This window comes from Schistocerca piceifrons, chromosome 3 (genome assembly GCF_021461385.2).
Source record: "Schistocerca piceifrons isolate TAMUIC-IGC-003096 chromosome 3, iqSchPice1.1, whole genome shotgun sequence".
Lineage (NCBI taxonomy): Eukaryota > Metazoa > Arthropoda > Insecta > Orthoptera > Acrididae > Schistocerca > Schistocerca piceifrons.
Window position 1 is genome coordinate 530,524,969 of NC_060140.1, and position 20,980 is coordinate 530,545,948.

Sequence of the window (20,980 nt, forward strand, 5' to 3'; positions counted from 1 at the left end):
TTCTTCATATAGTTCAATAATTATCACCATGTATGAGCCTATGTGTGTATTAGAAGATCAGGTCTTCTTTCTCCTTGGTAGTTTCCTGAAAAAGGCTGACATTGGTTTTAATGAGCAGAAGGTGATGAGCCTTTCTCCATTCTTACTCATGCGTTTGCGTGCAGGAAAATTTCCTTCTATTGCCTTGCATTTCTCTTCTCTGCCTATCTGTGCGTTAAAGTCTCCTACGAGTAGTTTTGCGTGGTGCTTTGGTATTTTCGATGTCTCATTTTCTCGTTCCTCCCAAAATTGTTCTATTTTTTCTGTATTTCTTTCTGTTGTCATTGTTCGTAGTTGCATGTGAATTTATGATGGTATATAGCCCTTGCTTGCTGATCTAAACGAAAGAAGTGATATTCGCTCTGAATTCTGTTAGATTCCGTTTGACCATGAAAGATTTCCAAGCACAGTGACTTCCTGTTTATTCTTTATGGCCGGCTTTCCTTTATAAATCCTCTAGCCCTCAGATTAAAATGCTTTTTTCATCACCGTATCTGATTTCCTGAAGTGCTAGCATGAGTTTGTTGCGTCTGTTTAATACATCCGTCAATTGTTTAAGTTCCTCAGTCTTTAGTAAATTGTTGATGTTCAACATGTCTAGCAGATGTTTCTTCTTAGGCCGTATGCTACAAGTTCTAGGAAGCTCCGACCCTTCCGTGCATGATGTTCGAGGCACTCCAGAACCCGACGGCCTACTTGCATCACTGTTTCCAGCGAAGAAGGATCGTTTACTTGCTGGAGTAATTTTCTGTTCAGTGTTTACCATCACGTCTTTGTTGAAAGTAAATTAGGAAGTGGTGTTAGCCTCTTCGTGGAATGTTGCATCTGTGATCGAATCGCCAGATCGGTCTGGGTCTTAACAGGCAGCCGAATATGGGAACGGAGGCCTTTCATAGCCGATCACTTTGGCAACAGACGTTACTGATTTTTGCAGCCGCCATCAACACGTAGAGAGACGCTGACCACGTAGCCGATTGTTGCAAGTCAAATGCGACGTGGATTTTTGTTCTGCTTGGTGCGTTGCCTCTTCCGTTAGACACATAGTACTGAGGTCCTTCCTCTCCGCCTTCTTTGCCGTTGAGGTTAAGATCTTCAGTCGCCTCTTCTTCATCTCAACTGCCACGTTGCTGACTAACTGGCTTCCTCTCTCCTCTTACCAAGCGACCAGCTATCAGAAATAGACTGCCCCGCGTTGGTCGTCTGGATCATTGAGTACTAATCACTGCGCCACGTCGAGGCTTAGTCCTTTGAGTGTGTGTGTGGGGGGGGGGGGGGGGGTCCATTTTAGATAGATGTTTCTTGTTTGGAATTTGGAACACAAGCGGACAAAGTCAATCCCTAATTGGTCTTCTGTTTTGATTTTTCAATTCTCCATGCGCATATTTCTATATAATACCATTCTCGTAACAAAATAGTATTATGATAGCACGACTGGAGAACTGTTCTTGCCGCCTAGCCGTCGCAACGGCTGGCTGTGATGCTCCGTGTTTGTTTGTTTTTTTTTTTTTTTTTTTTTTTTTTTTGCTTCATGTGCGTCTCCCCTTCACAGGTCAAGTGATCGGTGCTTTACGTTATAAACGATATCTGAGAAATTCTAAGTCCAGAACTTTACAACTTAACTATTTCTCATTGTTTTTGTATATTACTCGCATATCACTAACGGATGATTGTCGTGCAGCCACGCGAAACTCTGAGCGCGTCTCCTCACGTACAGGGTCCCAAGTAGTCAAGAGCATAAAAGCCGGTAGTGGGTTATAACAGAACGTATCAAATTAATACACACTAATCCGTGATGAGTGATGAGCCGGCGCAAAGGAGGGGAAGGGGGGAGGCTTTCGTAGATCTCTTCCCACTCCCCCCTTACACACACAAACCAAATATAACCTGCCATCATCCCAATTCTGACGTATAACTGATGATTATGATATTAAAAACAAAGTAAATGGATAAGTACGATAAAACAAAAATAATTTGTTCACATCGGTGCGTAGTACATTGCTTTAGCATAACTCCCAAGCCAACGCATATCAGAGAAATACAACATTTCGGAACCATTTGTCAGAATATGTAATTCAGTCACGAACTCTAACAGCAACTAAATCTCATAACCCTGATAAAACCATAATTTATGAAACATAAAATGTGTTTTACGTTTGCTATGTATAAGCTTCGGGTGATGGTTCTTTTTTTTTGTTAATACACTCCTGGAAATTGAAATAAGAACACCGTGAATTCATTGTCCCAGGAAGGGGAAATTTTATTGACACATTCCGGGGGGCAGATACATCACATGATCACACTGACAGAACCACAGGCACATAGACACAGGCAACAGAGCATGCACAATGTCGGCACTAGTACAGTGTATATCCACCTTTCGCAGCAATGCAGGCTGCTATTCTCCCATGGAGACGATCGTAGAGATGCTGGATGTAGTCCTGTGGAACGGCTTGCCATGCCATTTCCACCTGGCGCCTCAGTTGGACCAGCGTTCGTGCTGGACGTGCAGACCGCGTGAGACGACGCTTCATCCAGTCCCAAACATGCTCAATGGGGGACAGATCCGGAGATCTTGCTGGCCAGGGTAGTTGACTTACACCTTCTAGAGCACGTTGGGTGGCACGGGATACATGCGGACGTGCATTGTCCTGTTGTAACAGTAACAGCAAGTTCCCTTGCCGGTCTAGGAATGGTAGAACGATGGGTTCGATGAGTTTGGATGTACCGTGCACTATTCAGTGTCCCCTCGACGATCACCAGTGGTGTACGGCCAGTGTAGGAGATCGCTCCCCACACCATGATGCCGGGTGTTGGCCCTGTGTGCCTCGGTCGTATGCAGTCCTGATTGTGGCGCTCACCTGCACGGCGCCAAACACGCATACGACCATCATTGGCACCAAGGCAGAAGCGACTCTCATCGCTGAAGACGACACGTCTCCATTCGTCCCTCCATTCACGCCTGTCGCGACACCACTGGAGGCGGGCTGCACGATGTTGGGGCGTGAGCGGAAGACGGCCTAACGGTGTGCGGGACCGTAGCCCAGCTTCATGGAGACGGTTGCGAATGGTCCTCGCCGATACCCCAGGAGCAACAGTGTCCCTAATTTGCTGGGAAGTGGCGGTGCGGTCCCCTACGGCACTGCGTAGGATCCTACGGTCTTGGCGTGCATCCGTGCGTCGCTGCGGTCCGGTCCCAGGTCGGCGGGCACGTGCACCTTCCGCCGATCACTGGCGACAACATCGATGTACTGTGGAGACCTCACGCCCCACGTGTTGAGCAATTCGGCGGTACGTCCACCCGGCCTCCCGCATGCCCACTATACGCCCTCGCTCAAAGTCCGTCAACTGCACATACGGTTCATGTCCACGCTGTCGCGGCATGCTACCACTGTTAAAGACTGCGATGGAGCTCCGTATGCCACGGCAAACTGGCTGACACTGACGGCGGCGGTGCACAAATGCTGCGCAGCTAGCGCCATTCGACGGCCAACACCGCGGTTCCTGGTGTGTCCGCTGTGCCGTGCGTGTGATCATTGCTTGTACAGCCCTCTCGCAGTGTCCGGAGCAAGTATGGTGGGTCTGACACACCGCTGTCAGTGTTTTCTTTTTTCCATTTCCAGGAGTGTATTTTTTGCAGTTTTCGCAATAATTAACTCGTGACAAGTTAGCAGTTTCAAGCCTAAATCTTACAGAAAAATAACGGAAAAATTATCAAATTCACATATGCATAGGTATCTCTAGTCTCTGAACACATGTGAAACTTATTATTAATTTTAATCAGAGTCAAACTCAGTTGTTTGTTTTTCTTTCGTCACGTAGGTGTCTTTTTCGCGTGCGAAAAAGTTTCGTGCCAGAGACAATGCTTTGCATGGTGCAAGTGGCATCACAGTCGTAACCGAACTTGCCAGGCTCCCGCTCGTGTGTTGCTGGTGGGAGCAGCCCAGCCCTCTCACTTTCAAATGCTAACGGCATTTTTTTTTTTTTTTTTTTGTCATCAGTCTACTGACTGGTTTGATGCGGCCCGCCACGAATTCCTTTCCTGTGCTAACCTCTTCATCTCAGAGTAGCACTTGCAACCTACGTCCTCAATTATTTGCTTGACGTATTCCAATCTCTGTCTTCCTCTACAGTTTTTGCCCTCTACAGCTCCCTCTAGTGCCATGGAAGTCATTCCCTCATGTCTTAGCAGATGTCCTATCATCCTGTCCCTTCTCCTTATCAGTGTTTTCCACATATTCCTTTCCTCTCCGATTCTGCGTAGAACCTCCTCATTCCTTACCTTATCAGTCCACCTATTTTTCAACATTCGCCTATAGCACCACATCTCAAATGCTTAGATTCTCTTCTGTTCCGGTTTTCCCACAGTCCATGTTTCACTACCATACAATGCTGTACTCCAGACGTACATCCTCAGAAATTTCTTCCTCAAATTAAGGCCGGTATTTGATATTAGTAGACTTCTCTTGGCCAGAAATGCCTTTTTGCCATAGCGAGTCTGCTTTTGATGTCCTCCTTGCTCCGTCCGTCATTGGTTATTTAACTGCCTAGGTAGCAGAATTCATTGACTTCGTGACCATCAATCCTGATGTTAAGTTTCTCGCTGTTCTCATTTCTACTACTTCTCATTACCTTCGTCTTTCTCCGATTTACTCTCAAACCATACTGTGTACTCATTAGACTGTTCATTCCATTCAGCAGATCATTTAATTCTTCTTCACTTTCACTCAGGATAGCAATGTCATCAGCGAATAGTATCATTGATATCCTTTCACCTTGTATTTTAATTGCACTCCTGAACCTTTCTTTTATTTCCATCATTGCTTCCTCGATGTACAGATTGAAGAGTAGGGGCGAAAGGCTACAGCCTTGTCTTACACCCTTCTTAATACGAGCACTTCGCTCTTGATCGTCCACTCTTATTATTCCCTCTTGGTTGTTGTACATATTGTATATGACCCGTCTCTCCCTATAGCTTACCCCTACTTTTTTCAGAATCTCGAACAGCTTGCACCATTTTATATTGTCGAACGCTTTTTCCAGGTCGACAAATCCTATGAAAGTTTCTAGATTTTTCTTTAGCCTTGCTTCCATTATTAGCCGTAACGTCAGAATTGCCTCTCTCGTCCCATTATTTTTCCTAAAGCCAAACTGATCTTCACCTAGCGCATGTTCGATTTTCTTTCCCATTCTTCTATATATTATTCTTGTAAGCAGCTTCGATGCATGAGCTGTTAAGCTGATTGTGCGATAATTCTCGCACTTGTCAGCTCTTGCCGTCTTCGGAATTGTGTGGATGATGCTTTTCCGAAAGTCAGATGGTATATCGCCAGACTCATATATTCTACACACCAACGTGAATAGTCGTTTTGTTGCCACTTCCCCCAATGATTTTAGAAATTTTGATGGAATGTTATCTATCCCTTCTGCCTTATTTGACCGTAAGTCCTCCAAAGCTCTTTTAAATTCCGATTCTAATACTGGATCCCCTATCTCTTCTAAATAGACTCCTGCTTCTTCTTCTATTCATCAGATAAATCTTCACCCTCATAGAGGCTTTCAATGTATTCTTCCCACCAATCTGCTCTCTCCTCTGCATTTAACAGTGGAATTCCCGTTGCACTCTTAATGTTACCACCGTTGCTTTTAATCTCACCAAAGGTTGTTTTGACTTTCCTGTATGCTGAGTCTGTCCTTCCGACAATCATATCGTTTTCGATGTCTTCACATTTTTCCTGCAGCCATTTCGTCTTAGCTTCCCTGCTCTTCCTATTTATTTCATTCCTCAGCGACTTGTATTTCTGTATTACTGATTTTCCCGGAACATGTTTGTACTTCCTCCTTTCATCAATCAACTGAAGTATTTCCTCTGTTAGCCATGGTTTCTTCGCAGCTACCTTCTTTGTACCTATGTTTTCCTTCCCAACTTCTGTGATGGCCCTTTTTAGAGATGTCCAGTCCTCTTCAACTGTACTGCCTACTGCGCTATTCCTTATTGCTGTATCTATAGCGTTAGAGAACTTCAAACGTATCTCGTCATTCCTTGTCTTCCTTCCACTGACCCCTACTATATCTAGATTGAGCCTTTGCATTTCCCTTTTCAGATTTTCTAGTTTCCCTACCACGTTCAAGCTTCTGACATTCCACGCCCCGACTCGTAGAACGTTATCCTTTCGTTGATTATTCAATCTTTTTCTCATGGTAACCTCCCCCTTGGCAGTCCCCTCCCGGAGATCCGAATGGGGGACTATTCCGGAATCTTTTGCCAATGGAGAGATCATCATGACAGACACTTCTTCAATTACAGGCCACATGTCTTGTGGATACACGTTACGTGTCTTTAATGCAGTGGTTTCCATTGCCTTCTGCATCCTCATGTCGTTGATCATTGCTGATTCTTCCGTCTTTAGGGGCAATTTCCCACCCCTAGGACAAGAGAGTGCCCTGAACCTCTATCCGCTCCTCCGCCCTCTTTGACAAGGCTGTTGGCAGAATGAGGCTGACTTCTAGTGCCGGAAGTCTTCGGCCGCCAATGCTGATTATTTATCAAAATTTAGGCAGTGGCGGGGATCGAACCCGGGACCGAAGACGTTTTGATTATGAATCAAAGACGCTAACCCTAGACCATGGCTACATCCCTAACGGCATATGGTTCTATAATGTTTCAGTGACAGAGGGTAGCCGCTAGCCGCAATGCGGTGTCCGTACGATGCTTCACAGGGGCAGGCGTTCAGAATCTCCAGTTCCGTGAAGCATTTTTGACCAGACGTTACGCACACTGCGGGAACAAGTAGGTCGACTGTGATCCAGGAAGTCGTGTCGCCTGGACCTGAAATGTATGTGCAGCCTTGCGCTTTCAACGGGTCGTACAGCCACTGCGAGTTCACACCAAGTGGGTCAGCTTAAAATAGACGCCGCTGTTTGACTTACCGCCAGTCCCTTGTGACGTGGCCTCATGTAGACACTCGGCTCCTCCAAGCCATATACGACCTTAACCCAGGCGTTCAAGCAACGAAGATGCCAACTTTGAGCATGAAAATACCTACAATTTCTTTAATGGTTCTTTTGCTTAAAATCGGTTCTTACTAAACCATGTAACACATTATGATTGCTCAGAGTAACCTCTATTTATGACATCCGAGTATGACACGCACACAGAAAGAAATCCGTATTTGGGAAAGAGATAGAATTATCTGGTATCCTTTTCCCAGCATTTTATGTTATTAATATGTCATAATTAATGAATTTGTTGCAAAACAGTTTATCATCAGTTACTACATTTCCATCACAAGGCGTCCAGCATCTCTGGGCGTTATTTAAATGACATAATTACATTTTATTACCTCCTATTTGATATCATGCTCATTATCTCAATTTCAAGTCAACAACATTAATTCAGTTTTTCTTTGCGACCAGATGATGATAACCGTTCAACAAAGGGAAACTTGAAAATAACTCTCGAAGTACTTCATCACCGGGAAAGGGTACAATACCAGCCGTTGATTGAAACTCGCGTAAAGAGCGATTTTCGGGAAATGAATTTATCAAACAGTGGAATTTGGTCTGTGACGAGACATGATGCGGGGATAGTGATACACATTTGGAATCTGTGGATAGAAAAGGCTCTTGTGCAGCATCCAGTTATTGTGAACTGCAAAATGTAATCACATCACGAAATAAGTAACATGTTCGTATCATATTGGTTGGTTCGACACTAGACACAAGACTAAAACTGATGTGCACCAGTTGCCGTCAACGGTTGGGTGCAGTCTGCCTTAGACCGTACTGGTGAGAATAAGCATGCCATTTCGTCTGTTTCCGTTATCCAAAAGTCAGAAAACTACAGTGGGAATGTTAACGCCGTCGCTAGCGTGCTGAGTGATAAAATGAGGTTAACTTGGGCCAGATGATAATCACGTAGGTGTTACACGCTTACCACAATGTGGCAGTTGGCATTGTTGAGTGGCTTAGGCTACCAACACCACATTTCATGATCTGAGGCGTCATTGAATTGATGGGATGATGATATCTGTGTGCTGAGGGTTCAGTAGTCATTACTTCGGGGAAATATTAGACTTGAGAGGCGCTGCCACTCGTTTACGTAACGGAGGAAGTCATATTTCCCTGTGATTATTGGAGACCCCGTGTGAAGAGGATCAATAGTTTAGGGACGTCCAATACCAGATTGGAAACATTTGGTATCTTCACCACTGTGAGATAATACTTCGGTCTCTATAGATATACTTAGATAATACAGAAACAAAAGTGTGGATACCGACGTTATGAGAAACTATTGGTGGCGTATGCACTTTTAAGCTTTTCTAGAACACAAGGCTAATTGTGAAAATGACGCTGTGTTTTGTTCAAGCGGCTAGAATATAAAATCAAATATAAACTTTAGGATCGATGCATAAACATTCAAAATGGAAACAAAATACCGGCACAACATAAATTTTATACCACCCATACGTGCAATTACTGCAGTGTATCATTTTAAACTTTTTCTTAAGGCAATAGCACTTATTTACAGTGAGCTTATTTGAAAGAAAAAAGGACTGGATTTTTGAATAAAAGGCGATATACAGGAATTATACTATGTTTGCTTGAACCAGCTAGTGCACAAAATAAACACGCGAACCAGTTTTTCAAGTTAGTGGATACAGATTTAACATTACTATTAATATTCTTCAAGTCTCATCAGTTTATTGTAGACTGCGCATGGTATGTAATTTTTATTGGTGCGCTACGTTTCCCGCATTTCATGCACGTTTTGTAGCTGTTGTTACTGTCTTCAGTCGGAAGACTGTTTTGATGCAGTTCTCCACTCGTCATCCTGTGCAAACCTCTTCCTCTCTGCGTAGCTACTACAACCTATATCTATTTGAACCTCTTACTGTATTCATGCTTTGATCTCCCATTACTATTTTTAACCTTCCTACGATTTCTTGATACCTCAAAATGTGTCCTCTCATCCGATCGACTCTTTTAGCCATGTTAACACATACATACTGCATACTAATTTTCATTAAACTGACAGTGAAAGATTATTATTTTCTTCAACATGATTCAATACGTCCGACAGTGGTACTCTAATATTTAGTTACTTCGAAATTATCGAATACTTGATATCGATATTAATAACATATGAATGGATACTTATTAATATCAGCAGTCTCGGTACTTGCCTACGGCAGGTACGACATTTCTTTAGCATCCACATTCGCTTGAGATACTCATCGTACATATCGGAGACATAGTTGTTCGAAATCTTGTTTCTCCTGATATTTTACGTGTTCTCATGTACATTATTTACAATATAAAGTTAATATGTGTCGCAAGAAATTCTCACAAACGTTAGCGTGCGTAACGGTCAAATGCAAGAGGTGAAGATGTGAAATCACCACAGAACGTAGCTCCTTGAAAGCTTCGTTCATCACGTTGGCTAGATGCAAGCATGTTTTATTGTGTTGCTAAGGCCGACAGGCGTTTGAGTAGACAATAAGTGTCTGCAGTTCTGGTGTATTCCTGAGAAGCCATTCAACAGTGGCTTCATCGCACCACACACTTCACGAAGAGAAACAATTGAAAGCCGTAGCAAATATACATATTTGAAAAAAATACACACACATGCCATTCTGCGGTGTTTAGGCAGTCTCCGTCAAAACTGCACTAAATCAAGGACGTTTCCAATTATATCAAACAGCAGTTTAAACAGATTCTTATTCTGAATAATGTAACAAACGATGCGAACAAGAAGTCACTATTTCTGTTCAATGAAACAAAAATCGGATGTTATCTCTCGGAGAAATGTGGTAACATCTCTCGTCATTACATCCAATTTGACCGAAATTCCATTATATGTAATGCGAACACGGTTTGTCACAAATGCAAAAAGTTACTGCATTGGGTTAAAATGCGACGCCTGGGGCTCACAGAAAGTGTTTAAAGGCCATGGCACAACCCTGAAAATGAATTGGTACCCACGCGCCATTATAAACCGACGAGAGAGAGAGAGAGAGAGAGAGGTGTAAACAAGTAGGAAAACTTGTTTCCTTTCCGAAGCTGGAGTCGTGTTGTGCTCCTTCCTTTCCGAAGCTGGAGTCGTGTTGTGCTCCTGTGTGTGCGTGATGCTATAAAGCGGTTTTGTTTTTTCGTTATCTCGTGAATCACCTCTTGCGTTCCTTAGCGGTGAATTACTTCAGCGAACAATCGAGTAGCGTCACATCCTTGGGAAAACAAGCAAAGCCATAGAAGGAACGCATTGTGTAAAAGAGTGGACTAAATAAGCTAGAGGTCTCTGATATAGGCCAGCCAGGTAAAATACGAACGGAATGTTGAGGACAGCAGTGTGTCTACTAACGAATGCAAATGATGGGAAGTTGACACAAGATAACGGTGCTCTCGTTTTTCGTCGGGGGTACAGGAAGTGCACCTTGCAAAGAAACGCAACAGGGGAAACTGTGTGCAGATTAAAACTGTGTGCCTGTGCGGGACACGAACTTGGGTCTTATCCCTTTCGCGGCCAAGTGCTCTACCGACAGAGCCATTCAAGCACGACTTACGACCTACCCTCAAAGCTCTACTTCCGCCAGTGTCAGCTGTGAGAGCGGATCATGAGTCGTGCATGGATAGCTAAGTCAGTAGAGCAGTTGCCCACGAAAGACAAAGGTCGCAGGTTCGTGTCCCGGACAGGCCCACAGTTTTAATCTGCCAGGAAAGTTTCAAATCAGGTCACAGTGCTGCAGAGTGAAAATTCATTCTGCATGCAACAAGTGCTCAGGTAATAGTGAGCGGATCTTTCCCATTTGCTTAAATTTGTTCCTCTGTGTTCAGTTAGAGAAAGGGAGAAAGACTACGCAACAAGATATATGTGTTCCCCCGCCCCACAGCAAGAACCTTCATTTGCAGTGTAGGTTATCGTATGCCGTCCTGCCAACGATTACTGAAATTAAATACAAACTCATTGTGTGCTGTAAGTGATCAACTGGCACTAACGCGTATGTTCTGTCCTGTTAATTTTGCCTTATTAGTTTGAAGAAATGAGAGAAATTTGGCTCCGAGGTTTGTCAAAACTATCTATACTAAATTATCATGATTGTATAAATTGTGAATTTCCAACCTCGACATAAGTAACAGTTAGTGGACAAAGTTTTAAGATTCTGCGTGTTTTATTTTGACCCAGTTATAACCATGGCCTTCATGTTATTAATAGAGCTGATGACAGTTGTACATGGATGCACGCAGTATGGTGTGTTCGTAGCTACCCGCGCTATGTATGATGTGGCAAAAACAGCTGTGCAGTTTCGTGACGGATACCATACTTTCCCGACTAACGTGCAGTATTGAGTTCTCTTTGCACGATCGTATTAGTCTTATCAGTTTTCTGTATACTGCTATTGCTACATTGTGTTACGTGGTATAAATACCTACTAGCACAGCAACCTAAAGCACACAGCGAAATGGAATCAATACTCATCACTTACCGACAACAATTCCCCGCGTAACGTTTCTTTTTTTTTCCCTGTAACCGACACTGCTCAACTCTGATCTGCTGCAATTACTTATCACATAGTCTAGCACTGTCTGTTCGTTATCATTTTAACAATTAGATCCCGTTGTAGATTGTTTTGCAAACAGGCTTCAAATACACTACAGGTGATAACCGTGTTAACAGAATCTTCCGTCTGTTCTTGGTAGAACAACATTATAATAAATGAAAAGCACCAGTTTGCTTTTGTTCCACAGTATTACTTTTATTGTGTTAACCGGTTTTCGGCTTACAAGGCCATCTTGAGACAATTTCTGAAGATGGCCTTGTAAGCCGAAAACCGGTTGACAGAATAAAAATAATACTGTGGAACAAATAACAAACTGGTGATAGCGTTATAATTACTGCGTAATACATGTGTCCCAGGAGGAATGATCAATACTCAGGGATATGACAGGAGCGACCTTTCGAAGCAAAAAGTCTATTAAACATGAACTCTAAGATGCGTACTTAAAGACCTATGAGCCCGTCTTCATCTTTGCTACTGTGAAACACATCTACTGAACAAGTGCTCGGGGCTCTTTAGATATGCAGTATAGAGTTCATGTTTACTAGACTTTTTGCTCCAAATGGTCGTCCTGTCATATCCCTGAATACTGACAATTCCACGTAGGACACCCTGTATAGTGACATATTTTCAGAACTCACAACGTGTATCTTCTTACCCCCAATGCAATTTGTACTGTACGGTACTGTATGTAATGCCTCTACCACACCTACGACCATGCCACCTGTTGTACCGCAGGTACAACATGAATGTGACCGCTACTGAACAGGGTAAAGCAGCAAAGAGGGGCCATCCCTAATAAACCCGGAATGCGTCCAAAAAGTTTCTAGTCTGGATTAATAAAAAACAGAAAAAAGTTAAGATAGTGGTATTCATGCTTTAGGTGTTCTACATAGTGTTCTCCCAATTGAGCGCAAAGCATACAAAGTTCATACAAGCATATGAAACTGTCAGAAAAACCCTTCTTTGGGATGATGCACAATTCGCGCTTTACATTGGCCTGAATATCGGTTATGTCGTCAAAGTTTTTGCCCCCCCCCCCATATGAATTGCTGCAATTTTTGTAGTATTTATAACACAATTGTCCGCATTTCGCGTTTCAGTCAAATCAGGGCATGTGGCCACGCGTCGTTGTTTTTGTTCGGAAGTCAAGGTGTGCAGAACAAACATTGCACACATTTTTCGCTTCTTCAAAACATTCTGTAGAATGTCATGAACTCTTGATTTATAGGTATTGTTTTTTGTGACACAGCATGTTGACACATTAAGTCCCCACGTTCACTACCTACTCACAAATGACTGGTCGAATGCACATCTGCTGTTAACAGTTATTAAGTTCAAGCTGCCACCGTAGTTACTGCTCTGACGTCACTTATAAGCCAGGAATAAAATAAGTCTCGAACCTTTTTGGGCGGACGGTGTATAGTGAGGTGCGGTTTCGCCAAGTAACAGCGGACAGTGCAACGAATTTTCAGTTGAACGCAATTAATTTTTAATATTTATAGCGGTCGAAAAATGACAGACCTTTTTTTTAAAAAAAAATACTGAATTTGTTTTTTATTGTGGAATTGGAAATAGCTGACGAGAAGGACTTAAACGACATATCGTGTGTATTACTTGATCCAATCTACATCTACATGATTACTCTGCAATTCACAGTTGAGTGCCTGGTTGAGGAGAACGACATAAACAGCCCGTAGTCAGGAGAAGAGGTCCCACAAACTTAACCAAACATTGAACTTCATGAGTTTTGCTGTTCGCTTGAAGCCAGTCTGTCTGCATTCTGTTGTAGCGATAAGACAGTTTTCTCGTAAAGCTAACAAAGCGTTCACGATATATACGACACTCGAAAAAGTTGACAGCTTTTGTTCGTATGCGACTGGGATCAACTACATTAGCGTTTGGCGAATACTACATTCCAACGCAATTCATCCTCTCCACAGTTCGCTCCATCTACAGCTACATGGAAGTGACCTTTCAAAATCAGTTTCAGTTCTCAGAATTGTCTACGAAAACTGCAAAGTGATGCGGCATTTCTATACAAGATTTTGTTCACGGGTGAAGCAACGTTTACAAACTATGAGCAAATCTATCTTAGCAATATGCACAACTCGTCAGTTGAAAATCCACGCTGGTGAGAAGTGTCCAAACAATCACTTTTGTCTGGCAACGTGTGGTAGGGACTTTTCAAGAATCGCATCGTTGGTCCCTATTTTATTGATGGGGACTCGAAAAAGCAGCATATATCTACAGTCAGCAACGTACATACTGTCGCCGTTATTGGAAGACATTCCAATGGGTATAAGGCAATCCATGTCGTACCAGTATGACTGATGTTACGTCCATCCATTCCGCACAGATGCTTGCACACAACAAAGCATTTGGAGATATTTCAGTCGATCATTTTGTAAACACAACATGGAGCGCCCGTTGACCAAGTTCATCATCTTTGACTGTTATCTGAAGATAAATCCAATGTGAACCCGGACGCCACCGGCAACATTTCAGAGGTTGTTCAGGGACATTTGTTTCGTTATTTTGGTATAATGGACATTTTGTCCCCGGTGGCTCGTTACAGAGTAATTACATTTCGTTTGATTTCTTACTCCTGTTTATCTTTGTACTGTATTCCACTGAAAAATCTTCAGAGCTATGGAAGTGTCGGTGATATGCGCTGTGTGTCTTTTTGGAAACAGACTTGATCCATTCTCCCGCGGTATTAGCTGACATTAATGCCCACTTTCCATTCAGTACTACCTGGTTCTGGTTCTGGTTTGGGTTTGGTTGTGCAGAAGTATTGGTCGAATGTTAACAATGACTCACAACTTTATGAATAAGTTTGTCGATGAACAGGTATATGGGCTATGTGGATCAACTGAATGCATTAGAGGAGAGGCGCGACAACAGGAAGCTCATTGTTCCCAATACGACGGCAAACATGTCACAATATTTTTCCATCTGACGGATGTTGCATTACTCTGAGTTTGGTGTTCTACGTTTTGACGAGTACATACTGTAAGCTTTTTCGCTGCTGCTCCACAGAAACAAAGATAACTGGCGTAACGAACTAAATAATTCGTAATTACAGGTTTACTCAACAATGAACCATCGGGGACTATGAGTCCCATGGAACAGCCAGCCGGAGTGGCCGAGCGGTTCTAGGCGCTACAGTCTGGAACGCGCGACCGCTACGGTCGCAGGTTCGAATCTTGCCTCGGGCATGGATGTGTGTGATGTCCTTAGGTTAGTTCGGTTTAAGTAGTTCTAAGTTCTAGGGGACTGATGACCTCAGCAGTTAAGTCCCATAGTGCCTGGAGCCATTTTAACCTTGGAACAAATTACTCAGAAAATATCCCTGAACAACATACAAAGATTTTGTCGGAATACGGGTTCACACTGTATTTACACGTTCTGTGTATAGCTTGGAACGCCTCTCTTAGCTGTCTCATGTAGAAATAAAGAATTTTTGAAGAGCAGCCGTGCTAGATAACAACCAGTTTTATAAAAGTATTGTAATGGCTGTGGATTTGTACAGAACAGACTGCAGTTGCGAAAGAACACATTACTACGGCCGGCCGCGGTGGTCTCGCGGTTCTAGGCGCACAGTCCGGAACCGCACGACTGCTACGGTCGCAGGTTCGAATCCTGCCTCGGGCATGGATGTGTGTGATGTCCTTAGGTTAGTTAGGTTTAAGTAGTTCTAGGGGACTGATGACCACAGCTGTTAAGTCCCATAGTGCTCATAGCCATTTGAACCATTTGAACATTACTACGAAAATCGTGAAACTGATTGCAAACGAGCAAGGCCACAAGACACTATAACTGCTAGTTGCGGTGCAAGACTTGCACGTGCAGATAAATATTGTGAAATAGACCGGCATAGTTTCTGATTTGCAACTGCCATTGTGTAATAGGTTCTTCCTCCGCCTGCGGAAACCGCAGGTAATGGCTAATGCTATGTGAGATGCACAGGCGGCTTGTGTCGAACCAGTCCTGTTCTTAAAGGGGCTGTGCGTGTAGAGAAGCGTGGCGCGGTCAGGGGGGTGAGGGTGGGGGAGCGCGCAGCTGTTCGGGAGCGCTCGATATTGTCGGAGCGCCTGCAGGTGGCAGCCGGCCGGCAACAGGCGACACCGCGCCTCAGTCGCGTTCTTTCTGCACCGAAGCCGACACACGCTTGCCTCTGGATGCGTTGCACAGCGAGTACTGAAGCGCCTACTGGGTGTGTACGCGGTCTCCAGTTGGTGGGGGAGCGTCCTGTGCTCCACCGTCTCTCAGATGTTGATGGCTGATCGGCAGGTAATTACCAAAAGTTTGCATGCCTCTGTGTCTTCACTTGCTGCGTTCTCCACAAGGGCATGTTACCTGCATAATCCTTGATTAATGTTATATTTGTTACATTACGGTTTAGCGGTCGAGTTCAATCCTTCTAAATAAGCTGCATGTCACAGATCGTGCTCAGAATAAATTTTGTACACCTAAATCTCCACTACGCAAGCAACTTTATGGTATTTGGCATGGTGTCAAGAAATGCACGGACACGGAGATTTAAGAAGATTCATCTCTCGATCTGTACTGTGCAAACCTACCACTCTGTGTAAACGTGGCACTGGTGGAACCTGTGCTTACTTTGTCTCTGAAGCAAGGGCAGAACATTGTGCTGTGTAACATGAAAAAGGCAAATTGTTCAAATAATGTTCCATGTTTTCTAGTCTGTAAACAGGAACCATTGTTTGGCCTCAGAATACGTCTGAAACAGCAGTATCTGAATCTAGGCATGCCTTCGTAGTTTACGTTTAAAACAAAACAATGATGTAGTTTCTCAGGTGTAATTTTTTGAATAGTACTTTAATACAAAATTCTTTGATAGCGTAGGTTTATGCAATAACAATTACATTTAACATTTCGGAATGTGGTTTATAAGTGACTAACTGTGACACTGCTTTCAATTTAAATATTAAAGCACAGTGCAGCTTATCGGTTTAAATCACAGCAGTATTCCACATTGCAGCTGTGGATTTTCACTTCCAACAACTGAAAAATGTAATCTTCTTACTAGAAAAGTTTTATTTGCCCAGATCGCAATAACTACGTACATACACAACCAGTTTCGGCAACTGAAGTTGTTGTCTTCAGATCATCTACATACATCAACCATTGTGCCACTCAATGTAGTGCACTGTCTTCTAGTCATAAACACATTCAGGAGCAATTAAGCCAAGAAGACGCGCCAGTGTCTCGTCATACATCGTATAATAAAACCAGAATCGTGGTAGACACAAAAGTTTCTGATAAAATAACTTTGGTTCAGATAATATTGCTTGCTGTGTCTGTATCCATAGGACGGTACACTGATGCGTCTTCTTCAATAAGTTGCTCCTAAATGTGTTTATCACCAGATAACAGTGCACTATATTGAGTGGCATAATAGGTGATACATTTAGATGATCTGAAGGTGGCAACAAACGAAAATTTTGCAAGGCTGCGTTTATTTTGCCACAAAACGCTATAAACGGGTGTTAGTAAAGTATAAACAATATAAAGAACAAAAAACGTAAACTACTGCAACATGCATAACGGCAGACAAAAATGTTCTTCGTTTTTCTCAACTTAACGGATTTGCACACACATCCTGACAACTAGTTAATGTGCTAAGTATGGATTGTGACCACCTCTGGCAGCAATACAGACCTGAGAACCACGGTGAATGCTGTGGATGATGTCATCGATCTTATGTCGAGGCAAAACGCCCATTCTTCCTGCAGAGATGCTCGCAAATCTTGGAAAGTGGTAGGTGAATGCTGACGCGATGCAGCGCATCTCCCTGGTGCATTCCAGACGTCATCTGTGGGATTCGAATTGGGAGAGCGAGGAGGTCACGCCATGCTTGCAATAACTTCCTTCCCAAGAAAACATCAGCCACCTGTGCCCTACGAGGTCGAGTATTATCGTCCATCACTACGAAGTTTGGATCCACAGCACCTGGCCAGAACCGCACATGAGGTTCCAAGATCTCGTCACGGTCACGTGGCAGAAGTTAAACCTTGCCGATTCACCCGTTCAAGTTCATGAAGAGGTTTTCGAATGGTCAACATAATCCCTGCCCACATAATTAGAGATCCTCCCCGATATCGAGCTCTTTCCACAATGTTTGGGTCCCTAAATCGTGTTCCACGTCCCCCCCCCCCCTCCCCCACCCGCGAATCTGCCGTGAATCACTCTCCAGACCAAATCTGGACTCATCTGCGAAAAGAACATTGGCCCCTGTTCGACTGTCTATGTGGCATGTTGACGACATTACTCTAGATGCTCCTTCCGTGAGGATATGTCAGAAATACACATACAGCAGATCTCTACAATAAAGACCACTCTGCCGAAGCCTTCTGTACATCGTTTGCCTCGATAAAAGTCCAGTGGATGCTACGAAGTCAGATGCCAGTTGCCGTGCAATATCAAGGCGGCACCGTAGTGCCCTTACAGCCAAATAACGGTCCTCTCTTTCTGATACAACACGTGGTCGGCCCTGCCCTAGTCTTCGGAATACAGTTTCGGTCTCTGTACACTGCCACCTCATCAGAAAAGCAACAGAACGATTCACATTGAGCCATCGAACCATATCAGTTCGCGACTGGCTGCTTCCATTCTTCCTATGGCCCTTCACCGCACAGAGTCTGCTAGGCGTCTTCTCTGTGCCATACTGCGCTGTCTGTGACTGCGTACACAACGACTGTGGATGTGGGGCTACCAGGCAAACACTAACCTGTTTGATAGGTGCCCCGACGTCATCATTGGCGTGGTTATCACCATCTTGCGTGCAGAACACGATCATACGGACATTTGTGGACAGTTTGCATAATTATATCTTGAATTAGACTTAGAATGGGGAAATAGCGGATGGTTGCTTTAATTTAATATGTGTTTATTGCGATGTGGGCTAATAAAACTCCTCTAATAAGAAGATTACATTTTTCAAAATCAGAGATCGCTATTCTGCTGACAATGTTAGATAAATATTTAAACAACTAGTAGTCTGTAGTATGCATGGCAGTCTCACGAAATTAATTAATAAGGACACCCAGCTGTAGCAATACTTAGTTACGTGCCAATTAAAATCCATATCTGAGTAAATTTAACTCTTGTATCCCAGTTTCCAGTGATGATTGTTCGGCAATCATCAAATTTGTGCGCAGTACGAAAATGGTTCAAATGGCTCTGAGCACTATGGGACTTAACATCTATGGTCATCAGTCCCCTAGAACTTAGAACTACTTAAACCTAACTAACCTAAGGACACCACACAACACCCAGTCATCACGAGGCAGAGAAAAATCCCTGACCGCGCCGGGAATCGAACCCGGGAACGCGGGCGTGGGAAGCGCGAACGCTTCCGCACGACCACGAGCTGCGGACTGTGCGCAATACGCTACGTTTGCTTCTACTCTGGGTCAGCTGCCAATCCCTATAGTGTGAAACGTGTCAGCTGAACAAACTTTGCATACGTTTATTTAAATAAATGACGCTCCATAATGACCATTTATTTTGGAAATTGACTATTCATTTCTGTTGAATTCCTGCAGCTTCAAGATGTTAGTCTGAATCAGAATTTGATACGCTGCTTTTGTTAGTGCCACATCTCATCCGTTGTTAACTATCAGAGTTTATTAGCTGTGTATTTCATGCATTTCTATACTATCTGGGCATTAGACATTGATACACCATGCATTTCATGTGGTTATTCGACAGTGTTATTTATTTGAAGTACGATCAGTGATCAGTGTGAAATTGGATGTACTGGTTTCTACTGATCCCTAATATAACATATCTGCATACATCCAACCGTCAGTATGTGAGACCTAAATGAAAACGTAAACAGCACAGTTGTGCATTACACATACTCAAACGACAACTTGGAAACTCTTAGTAAGAGATTAACTCTCAAAGGATTAAAACAATTTGTATTACAAAAAGGCAGTGTCCCTTGAATTTTGTTACCAAGTGCATCTACTTTCGGTAGAAACAAATTAGGTCATAAACATTTATATTTATGGTCGAAATTATGAACAGGTGCTCGATCGTGTTGAAAGATGCAATCACCATCCCCGAATTGCTCTTCAACAGAGGGAAGCAAGAAGGTGCTTAAAACATCAATGTAGGCCTGTGCTGTGATAGTGCCACGCAAAACAATAAGGGGTGCAAGCCCCCTCCATGAAAAACGCGATCACACCATAACACCACCGCCTCGGAATTTTACTGTTGGCACTACACACGCTGGCAGATGACATTCACCGGACATTCGCCATACCCACACCCTGCCATCTGATCGCCACATAGTGTACCGTGATCCGTCACTCTACACAACGTTGATCCACTGTTCAATCGTCCAATGTTTACGCGTCTTACACCAAGTTAGGCGTCGTTTGGCATTTACCGGCATGATGTGCGGCTTATGAGCAGCTGCTCGACCGTGAAATCCAAGTTTCTTCGCCTCCCGCCCAATTGTCATAGTACTGGCAGTGGATCCTAATGCAGTTTGGAATTCCTATGTGACGGTCTGGATAGATGTCTGCCTATTACACATGACGACACTCTTCAAGTGTCGACGGTCTCTGTCAGTCAACAGACGAGGTCGGCCTGTATGCTTTTGTGCTGTACGTGTTCCGTCACGTTTCCATTTCACTACCACATCGCAAACAGTGCACCTAGGGATGTTTAGGAGTGTGGAAATCTCATGTACAGACGTATGACACAAGTGACACCCAATCACCTGACCACGTTCGAAGTCCTTGACTTTCGCGGAGCGCCCCATTCTGCTCTCTCACGATGTCTAATGATTACTCGGGTCACTGATACGGAGTACCTGGCAGTAGGTGGCAGCATAGGTGCCAGCACAAAGCACCTAATACGAAAAACGTATGTTTTTGGGGTTGTCTGGATACTTTTGATCACATAGTGTATATGCTTGTCGTGCCTATGTGTAAGGGGCTTAGGTGGTCATTACCACTGTGGATCTCACCTTGTTATTTGCACGGTCTTCGCTGTAAAGCTCAGAAACTATTCAGGGTATTATTTATTAAGTTTCTTTTAAGCACTCGTCCACACTCGCTTGAAAATTTCTTGAAAAAAGTAATTTTATTTTGTGAGTCTTATGTTTTATTTGAAACAAAAGAATTATTTCAGTATTACCGATAACCTAATTTCGTCCTCTTGGATTTCAATAAAGTACATCACACCAAAAATAAGGTTATCCTCACAGCATGTCATTATCCACACATCAGTGCGCAAACTGAAACGCTTAATAGGTTCTCTAACTAGTTTCAGCGGAACCATAGTTGGTACAAGCACAACTAATCACCGATGTTGTTTACCGTACGTAGAATAAAAAAGAGCACCCC

The 20,980-nt window shown here is 43.4% G+C and overlaps 1 protein-coding gene across 3 annotated transcripts in view; it reads left to right on the plus strand.

Moving 5' to 3' along the window:
- The window catches only part of LOC124789349 (tripartite motif-containing protein 2-like), a 423,313-nt gene that overhangs the window by 285,114 nt on the left and 117,219 nt on the right, over positions 1 to 20,980 (plus strand). The window contains exon 1 of one of the 3 annotated variants that reach the window (XM_047256675.1): positions 15,755 to 15,887. The exons of the other annotated variants lie outside the window; for them this stretch is intronic. The gene's annotated coding sequence lies outside the window, so the exon portion shown is untranslated. Of the gene's footprint in view, positions 1 to 15,754; positions 15,888 to 20,980 lie in introns of those variants that run through there. 3 annotated transcript variants of the gene reach the window in all.